Consider the following 10,000-nt stretch of genomic DNA (forward strand, 5'->3'; position numbering starts at 1 on the left):
AGCCGGGGCGTGGTGACATGTCCCCGGTCAGGTTAGATGGGTCCAGACCTCCGAACGTCTGGGGGACCGGCCCGGCACCTGAGTAGGACCGGGTCTTTGGCCTTTGGTGGGAACCTGGCCCAGTAGGGGGCGAAGGACGGAGAGTGAATCCGCTCTCCCGGAATGTGGGTGGCATTCGCCGATAAGGGAGCGGGTGAAAACTGTGGTGGTGTGGCTGTTGAAGAGGACTAGTGCGCTGTACCCACGGCGTGCTAAACCTGGCAGCTCAGTTACTGATAGCTCTTGGTCAAGGGGCGGGACCGGTGAGCGAGCTGCATATAGCCTCCCCCCATGCCAGAGAGGCCGGTCCGGGGCAAGAGACGGGCCTCCACTTTTACACTCTCTAATTATCACAATGGCGGAAAATCAAGAGAGTGTTAATGCGTTAGATACTAGCGAAGTTTCGAGCCTCGAGAATGTGTCTGTCGCTGAGCGACATTCGAAATTTCTGAGATTGCTGGATACTAGCATTAAAAATGGTAAGATAAGCAATTATGCTATAAACCATATTAGGGACTTTGTGGCCAACTGGGCAATCGCCCACTCTCAGTTAGAGGGTAGGGTAACAGAATTAGAGAAAGAAAATGAAAGACTTAGAGGTCAACCGGCCCGGTCTTATGCTGCGGTTGCTAGAGCCCCAGTTGCCAAGGCACCGACAGCGAAACAAACCATACAGGACAACATTAAGAAAGTTGCTCCCACAGTGTTCATTAAGCCTAAACCTGGTGATGACATTAAGGCTGTTAAGTCAGCATTTGAGAAGTGCATTGATCCTAAGAAGGATAAAATAAAGATAAACAATGTACGCACTGCAAAGAATGTCCTCATAGTAGAAACGGCATCACAAGAGGACTGCCAAAAGATTTTAAGCAATGAACAATTGAGCAATAAAGTGAAGTGCGAACCTCCTCGCAAGCGTCGACCTTTGATGTGTCTGTATGACGTACCTACGTACATGACAACAGACAATCTGCTAGACGCAATTTACACGCAAAATTTTGACGTGAACATGTCAAGAGGAGAATTCGATGAACAATTTAAGTTACGCTTTAAAGTAGGACCACGTGGGAAACTGACAGTACACCACGTGGTAGAAGTCTCGCCAGGTTTATGGAAATTACTAACGAGAGTGGGTCGGTTGTATGTTGGCTACTCTGCGTTGAATATAAAAGATTACCTGGCAGTGCCGAGATGCACTAAATGCCAGGACATTAATCATACAAACAAGTATTGTACGCAACCTGATATCATATGCGGCCATTGTGGCCTCTCTGGACATATTAAGAATGGCTGTCCTAATAAGGACAAAGCGGCAGTATGTGTACCATGCAAGAGACGAGGCCGCAAGTGTGGTGGACCTAAAGATTGTCCAACCCACCGAATGTTCTTAGACAGACTTGTCCAAAGAACAGATTACGGCGATATTTAAAGTGGTACAAGTCAATGCCATGCGCAGCCAGATGGGTGCACATGAGCTACGGAAGGTAGCGGAACAAGAAGGAGTTGATATTCTTTTGATACAAGAACCGAACTCCTGTGCGGGTCGAGTCCCTGGTTTTCCCGCAACAGCACAGGTGGTATCCTCAGGTGGGAACCCCATGAGTGCAATTATAGTATTGAATAAAACTATTAAAACTACGATATTAAATCAGTTCTGTACTGAGCATATTATAGTTGTACAACTAAATCTGCTGTCTTACAGTATGTACGTTGTAAACGTCTACTGCCAATTCAGACATGACATCAAGATTTATCTTGATCAGCTGAATTGGATACTAAGAGTTTTAGCCGGGCAGGCTATAATTGTAGCTCTTGATGCTAATGCTAAGTCCCCACTCTGGCACAGCGATGTACAGGACGGTAGGGGTGCGGAGCTTGTGGATTTGATAATGGAAACGCACATGTATGTGCTAAACTTGCCTGGGTACCCCCCGACCTACTCAGGGAGGGCGGGTGCAACATCAAATATTGATGTCACACTAGCAAGCGAGAGGGCAGCACCCCACGTCCATAACTGGCAAGTAAGAGAACATCTAACTGTCAGTGACCATAACTGTATAACATTTGATATAGCGCCGACCATCGCGGATGTGCCAGGCGAATGGGTGGAACGCTTCAATTATGCTCGGACAGACTGGGACCGACTCGTGCAGGTGTTCAGTCCTCCCGAGTTCGGAGAGGACATAGGTAATATTGATGAAGCTGTGGAGGAGCTGGTAAGCTCCGTGCAAACGGCTATCACACTGGCTGTACCTCGAATAGCGAGATACATCTGCAGGGAGTCCACCCCATGGACCCCTGAATTGACTGTGCTCAAACGGTCGGTCAGAAGGGCGCGAAGCAACTACCAAAGGAGCTTTGCCCATGACGAACGACAATACCACCTGCGTATTTATCGTCGTCTGAAGCAGAGATACAAGGATCAGTTGGACATTACAAGGCGCCAATCCTGGGAAAAATTTGTGAACGATCAGCTGGGAACAGACCCTTGGGGAGTTCCTTACAAAATCGTTCGAGAAAAAATAAGATCGCCCATGATTCTGTCTACGCTACGTGCTGGGGATGGAGACACGACCAAGAATTGGGAAGAAACAGCAAGGTTGCTGTTGGATACATTATTGCCTGATGACATTGAGGACCAAGACTCGCACGAACAGCGGGACATACGTCAGGCGCTGTCGATTCCGTATCTTAACGATACAAACGTGTGCCCTTTCTCAGCAGAGGAGGTAGAAGCAACCATCTACACCTTTGCAAGGAAGAAGGCGCCTGGTCCTGACGGGATCCCTGTGGAGATCTTACAGGGACTCGCACACTTGGTCGCCCCGGCACTAAGTCGTATTTACAACAGTTGTTTACAAAGGGGCTATTATCCACTAAAGTGGAAAACTGCAGAAGTTGTAGTTATCAGGAAAGGCCCTGATAAAGATCCAACAGTGCCGAAATCCTATCGGCCTATCTGTCTGCTGGATGTAATGGGCAAAGCATTTGAGAAGTTGCTGGCTGACCGTCTCCAGAGTCATCGAACTCTGTATGGTATGAGTGATAGGCAGTTCGGATTCCGAAAGGGTCGCTCCACCCAGGATGCGATCAATGAGGTTTGCCGAATTGTTCACTCTGCGACATCAAAGTATGTACTTGGCATAATGATAGACATCTCGGGGGCCTTCGACAACCTGTGGTGGCCGGCACTCTTCTCTCGCCTGCGAGAGATTGGGTGCCCACAGCTGCTGTATGGCTGTCTGGAGGCCTACTGTGATGGAAGGACTGCTAAGATAACGGCTCCTGGAGCCGTCGTATCTAAAAGAGTATCCCGTGGTTGTCCCCAGGGATCGGTGTGTGGTCCCATTTTCTGGGATATTAACATGGAACCTTTGTTGAACGTCCTGCAGCGAGAGACTGCAGTTCTGGGAGTCGTTGCTTATGCGGATGATCTCGCAATTCTAGTAGAAGGTGACACTCGCAATGTGATCGAGGACCGATCACGACTGGTTATTGATCTAATAACCAACTGGTGTACAAAGACTAAAATGTCTATAGCACCACAAAAATCCCTATATATGCTCTTGAAAGGCAAGTTAAATAGGGACCCAACAGTCAGAATTAATGGCCAAGCAGTGTCACGACAGAGATATGCCCGTTACCTTGGGGTATATTTAGATGAGAATTGGAGTTTCATTCCGCATATCGAGCAAATAACGACAAAGTCCCTAGCTTTGTTCAATAAGATAATATCAATTGGACAAAGAAGGTTCCATCTGCCGTCAAAGGCAATAAATATTTACCATAACAGCATATTGGCACCAATAGTAGGGCACGCATCCAGTGTGTGGGCCCACAGGTTAGCTCTGGTGCGGCCTGCCGCTGCTGTCAGGCGAATACAGAGGAACGTTCTGTTGAGATGCATTGGAGCATTCAACACAAGTCCAACAGATGCACTGTTGGTAATTATGGGTCTATGTCCATTAGACCTAATAATAAGGCAGCACGCAGCCTTCTATTGGCTGCGCAAACAGAACATCGACAGGGTACAAGATATAATGGGCGTTCCTCTGGTAAGTGTCAAAGCCATTCGCAAGAAAGTGCTTGACATTTGGCAGGACGAATGGGATGGATCCAGTACAGGCCGTAGAGTCCATGGGTTTATACCCACAGTAAGGGGAAGATTAAATAACAAGATAATGAAGCCCTCACAGGGCATAGTTCACTTCCTCACAGGACATGGTCCTTATCCCACGTACCTGCATAAAATAGGGAAAAGGCCAACACCGGAGTGTGACTGTGGTGCCCACGAAGGATCGCCAGAACACATAGTGTTCGAGTGCCCAATATATGAACAGGCTGTCTCAGGGGAGAGACAGCTTCTGCGTACTAGAAATGTTAATGAAATATTAACAGAAAGCGAAATGTTCAGCAATTTCGCAAAATTGGTTAACAAAATCTCAAGGGAGGCCCAGCGAGCCTACCTTGGGAGAGAGTAAATGCGCTTAAGATCTAATGCGCAATTGTATATATGTATATACTATGTTTGTTTAAGTCTTGTCTTAGAGTAGGTAGTAGTTGTAGTTAGTTCAACAAGGTGGTGGGGGGAATAAAAGAGTAACACAAATGGAGTGGTTTCTCTAGAAGTAGCGGCCCGCCTCCACGTGGCTAGGGACGGGCAACTCTCTGGCAGCGTTCCAGAGAGGCTAAGAGGCCGATAATTGCCATTAAGCAAAGCTACTTAAAAACTAGATAGTATGCATGCACTAATAATCCACTCCTGTAGTGTAATAGCAGAGATAGTTAGTCACAATACGCCCACTCAAAAGTGTTAGAAAGTGGGTTATGCATGTTCCATAAATTTGGGAAAAAAAAAAAAAAAAAAAAAAAAAAAAAAAATTTGTCCCTATTCATGAGCTGCGAGCTGTACCACGTACAAGCTACAGACGCGATCGCATTGCTCACTGTACGGATTCTCATGCTGAGCCATCAGCTAGGAAGCGCCCCATCCATGTCGGCACCCGTGGGCGTTGCACTCGCAGTCGCAAAAAACGCTGGGCAAATATATATCTCGGAAGAGTAACGACAGTCCGAGCCTCCTGGCGTTGCACTCGCAGCCGCAAAAAAACGCTGGGCACATATATGTCTCGGAAGAGTAACGACAGTCCGAGTCTCCTGCGTGGGAAGAGTCTTTCTAGGCCCTGACCCACGGGAAGGGTGTAGCTTCCCCCATCCCGGACATTTGACGTCGTCACACTACCGGTATTGACTAATAGACTGATTGCTGATAATCATTAGCCATACACTGGGGGAAACGGCCGACAGGGGCGGCAACATAGTGGAGCCGCAGTGTCACTAATGTACAGAGATAGAACAGTTTCGACTGGAACTAGAGTAACCGTATACACGGCACTGATTAGTAATAGATGCAGAGCCATCAGAATACAGATAATATATACAACCGTCCCTATACATGCTGAAAGACTCTGCACACAATGAGAACCACACGTCAGCCAGACACTCTTATCACACACTACTCTCTTATCACACACAATATCTAACCACCAGCATGGAAGAACATCCAGTGCATCCTCTCCGCCACATGACACAATCCACACTATCATTACCAGACCGGGAGGTCCACCCAGAAAACACAATATCCCACCCTTCCGACATCCGCACATTGCTCAGCTAAGCCACGAACACCCACACATGTCCTACACAGTGGTGCACCCAACATCACAATACTGCCTCCTGTCACAGCACACAAACAATGGCAGGAATGAAAGACACAGATCTGCCACAACCATGGAATCGGAGCGCCGCCTGTCATGAGCCAAAAGTGCATCCTGACGTGACAAATCGGATAATACCGCAGGCATCCAATTACGATAATCACTATCAACGAACCTGCCGCCCCCCCCCCCAATACACCTTTCCCTACAACAATGTGTATCTGAACCTACGCTATATCGTACCTTAACCTAACCTATATCGTACCTTAACCTAACCTATATCGTACCTTAACCTAACCTATATCGTACCTTAACCTAACCTATATCGTACCTTAACCTAACCTATATCGTACCTTAACCTAACCTATATCGTACCTTAACCTAACCTATATCGTACCTTAACCTAACCTATATCGTACCTTAACCTAACCTATATCGTACCTTAACCTAACCTATATCGTACCTTAACCTAACCTATATCGTGCCTTAACCTAACCTATATCGTGCCTTAACCTAACCTATATCGTGCCTTAACCTAACCTATATCGTGCCTTAACCTAACCTATATCGTGCCTTAACCTAACCTATATCGTGCCTTAACCTAACCTATATCGTGCCTTAACCTAACCTAATTTGTGCCTTAACCTAACCTAATTTGTGCCTTAACCTAACCTAATTTGTGCCTTAACCTAACCTAATTTGTGCCTTAACCTAACCTAATTTGTGCCTTAACCTAACCTAATTTGTGCCTTAACCTAACCTAATTTGTGCCTTAACCTAACCTAATTTGTGCCGTAACCTAACCTAATTTGTGCCGTAACGTAACCCATGTTGTGCCGTAACGTAACCCATGTTGTGCCGTAACGTAACCCATGTTGTGCCGTAACGTAACCCATGTTGTGCCGTAACGTAACCCATGTTGTGCCGTAACGTAACCCATGTTGTGCCGTAACGTAACCCATGTTGTGCCGTAACGTAACCCATGTTGTGCCTTAACCTAACCCATGTTGTGCCTTAACCTAACCCATGTTGTGCCTTAACCTAACCCATGTTGTGCCTTAACCTAACCCATGTTGTGCCTTAACCTAACCCATGTTGTGCCTTAACCTAACCCATGTTGTGCCTTAACCTAACCCACGTTGTGCCTTAACCTAACCTACGTTGTGCCTTAACCTAACCCATGTTGTGCCTTAACCTAACCCATGTTGTGCCTTAACCTAACCCATGTTGTGCCTTAACCTAACCCATGTTGTGCCTTAACCTAACCCATGTTGTGCCTTAACCTAACCCATGTTGTGCCTTAACCTAACCCATGTTGTGCCTTAACCTAACCCATGGTGTGCCTTAACCTAACCCATGTTGTGCCTTAACCTAACCCATGTTGTGCCTTAACCTAACCCACGTTGCGCCTTAACCTAACCCACGTTGTGCCTTAACCTAACCCACGTTGTGCCTTAACCTAACCCACGTTGTGCCTTAACCTAACCTACGTTGTGCCTTAACCTAACCCATGTTGTGCCTTAACCTAACCCATGTTGTGCCTTAACCTAACCCATGTTGTGCCTTAACCTAACCCATGTTGTGCCTTAACCTAACCCATGTTGTGCCTTAACCTAACCCATGGTGTGCCTTAACCTAACCCATGGTGTGCCTTAACCTAACCCATGGTGTGCCTTAACCTAACCCATGTTGTGCCTTAACCTAACCCATGTTGTGCCTTAACCTAACCCATGTTGTGCCTTAACCTAACCCATGTTGTGCCTTAACCTAACCCATGTTGTGCCTTAACCTAACCCATGTTGTGCCTTAACCTAACCCATGTTGTGCCTTAACCTAACCCATGTTGTGCCTTAACCTAACCCATGTTGTGCCTTAACCTAACCCATGTTGTGCCTTAACCTAACCCATGTTGTGCCTTAACCTAACCCATGTTGTGCCTTAACCTAACCCATGTTGTGCCTTAACCTAACCCATGTTGTGCCTTAACCTAACCCATGTTGTGCCTTAACCTAACCCATGTTGTGCCTTAACCTAACCCATGTTGTGCCTTAACCTAACCCATGTTGTGCCTTAACCTAACCCATGTTGTGCCTTAACCTAACCCATGTTGTGCCTTAACCTAACCCATGTTGTGCCTTAACCTAACCCATGTTGTGCCTTAACCTAACCCATGTTGTGCCTTAACCTAACCCATGTTGTGCCTTAACCTAACCCATGTTGTGCCTTAACCTAACCCATGTTGTGCCTTAACCTAACCCATGTTGTGCCTTAACCTAACCCATGTTGTGCCTTAACCTAACCCATGTTGTGCCTTAACCTAACCCATGTTGTGCCTTAACCTAACCCATGTTGTGCCTTAACCTAACCCATGTTGTGCCTTAACCTAACCCATGTTGTGCCTTAACCTAACCCATGTTGTGCCTTAACCTAACCCATGTTGTGCCTTAACGTAACCCATGTTGTGCCTTAACGTAACCCATGTTGTGCCTTAACCTAACCTATAATGTGCCTTAACCTAACCTAAAGTGCGCCGTAACCTAAACTATATTGCGCCTTAACCTGACGCACGTTGTCGCTGAACCTGCTCTGTAATTGTTATGCAACCCGTTAAAGTAGTGTAGTGTTGCCTAACCGCAACCCTCGCAATATAGTTCGCTACTCGCACTGCCCGGTCCCCTGTGTATCGCGTCATGTTAAACACCTTGCAGGTGTTGCTGACTTTCCACATGCTCCTGCTATACACTGTAGTGTGGATAGCAGCAGGACGTACATGCCCCCCCCCCTTCCCCCCTGCCTTCGCAAGCTGGTCGGTGAGAAGTTTGCATGTTCAATGCCCTTCGCATGCCGACGTACTCAGCCTACGTTGTGGTACGGCCTGTCACCTGTCCGCCGATGTACGCAAAACCCACAAACTGTACTGCACATTGCTCCGTATGTACTGAATGATACATCGTGGCCCATGTGACCGTATGACGACAGCGCCTAGCAACGGCGGACCATACAGTCCAAATATTGTGCACGCAGCTACGTGTCGTCTCCCTATAAGAGCTGGATTGCAGTGTGGTACGCCATACAGACGTGTGGGAGGAACGGACGCCCTGGATGGCGATCAGCATGAGCAGTCTGTTGATGTAGTGGAGCGTGTATTCGGACGTAGTCGTCTCTTCTCACACACCGTGATAGCATGTTGCACCGCGTTCCACATCTGCGACATGCTGCAGAGGCGGGCTGACAGTCGTTCGCGCAATGGACACCGCATACGTACGGGGTCTACCTTCCACGTGTTCTCTAGGCGTGCACATGTTGTTGCGTCTATGTGGGCAGACGTAGTGTGTTGTGACACCTGACACAGGCATGCAATACTCGTTGCAAATGGCGATGGACGTGTACGTTTGCTGGTGACGTTACGCAAATGAACAACCGGTAACCCGTTGTGGTGCGGTTGTTCTCGCTAGAGGTGAATCAGTGTTGGCGACGATCGGTCGAGCTATTAACCGGTTGTTTCAGGGATACCCACCATGCCCACGAACGTGAAAGGGGACCCACCATGCCCACGAACGTGAAAGGGGATCTGGGTGTGAGGCGATACGCGGCGGTGGCTGGGTGGGACCGTCCCCGGCCGGTGAGGGGGGGCCGCCCGGCGTGCTGGCAGCGCGGTGCGTGGGCGCACGCGCTACAGCCGGCTGGTGGGGGCGGCCGGTGGCAGGCGCGCCGGCCGACGGACGCGGCAGGCGGCGCAGCTGCGCGCCGGCGCCCCCTGCTCGCGGCGCCTTGCGGCCAAAGTAGGTCCTCGCGGGCCCGGTGCGAAGCGCGGTGGCCATCTGCAGTGTGCTGGTCCGATTGAGGACTTTGTGCGCTGAGGATGCGCCGCCGCCCGGCGCTCGGCGCCGCGACGCCGTCTGCTGCTCGGTCGCCCCAGCGGTTCTCGCAGGTGGTTTGTATCGCAGCTGTGCGGACGTGTTGGCGCGTGCGCTGTGCTGGGAGAGTTCGCTTCGGCACCCAAGTAGGGCTTTTGTCCTTCTGTGGCGCTGGCGTTGGAGCTGCCGGTCACCGTAGGTGGCGCGTGTTGTCTCCCGCCGGCAATGCCACGACAGCACGCTCCCGGGCCTCTGTCGGCAGCGGCAAGCTCAGTTGGGAGCACGGGTGGTCGCACCTAAAGCGTCTACTCGCCTAACTCCGGGCGATTGCGCCTCTCTCGAACCCGACCAAGTACTTAGGACGGCGCTGCGCGCCGCCGGGACCTG

The sequence above is a fragment of the Schistocerca serialis genome, unplaced genomic scaffold (genome assembly GCF_023864345.2).
Source record: "Schistocerca serialis cubense isolate TAMUIC-IGC-003099 unplaced genomic scaffold, iqSchSeri2.2 HiC_scaffold_1045, whole genome shotgun sequence".
NCBI classification, from domain to species: Eukaryota; Metazoa; Arthropoda; class Insecta; order Orthoptera; family Acrididae; genus Schistocerca; species Schistocerca serialis.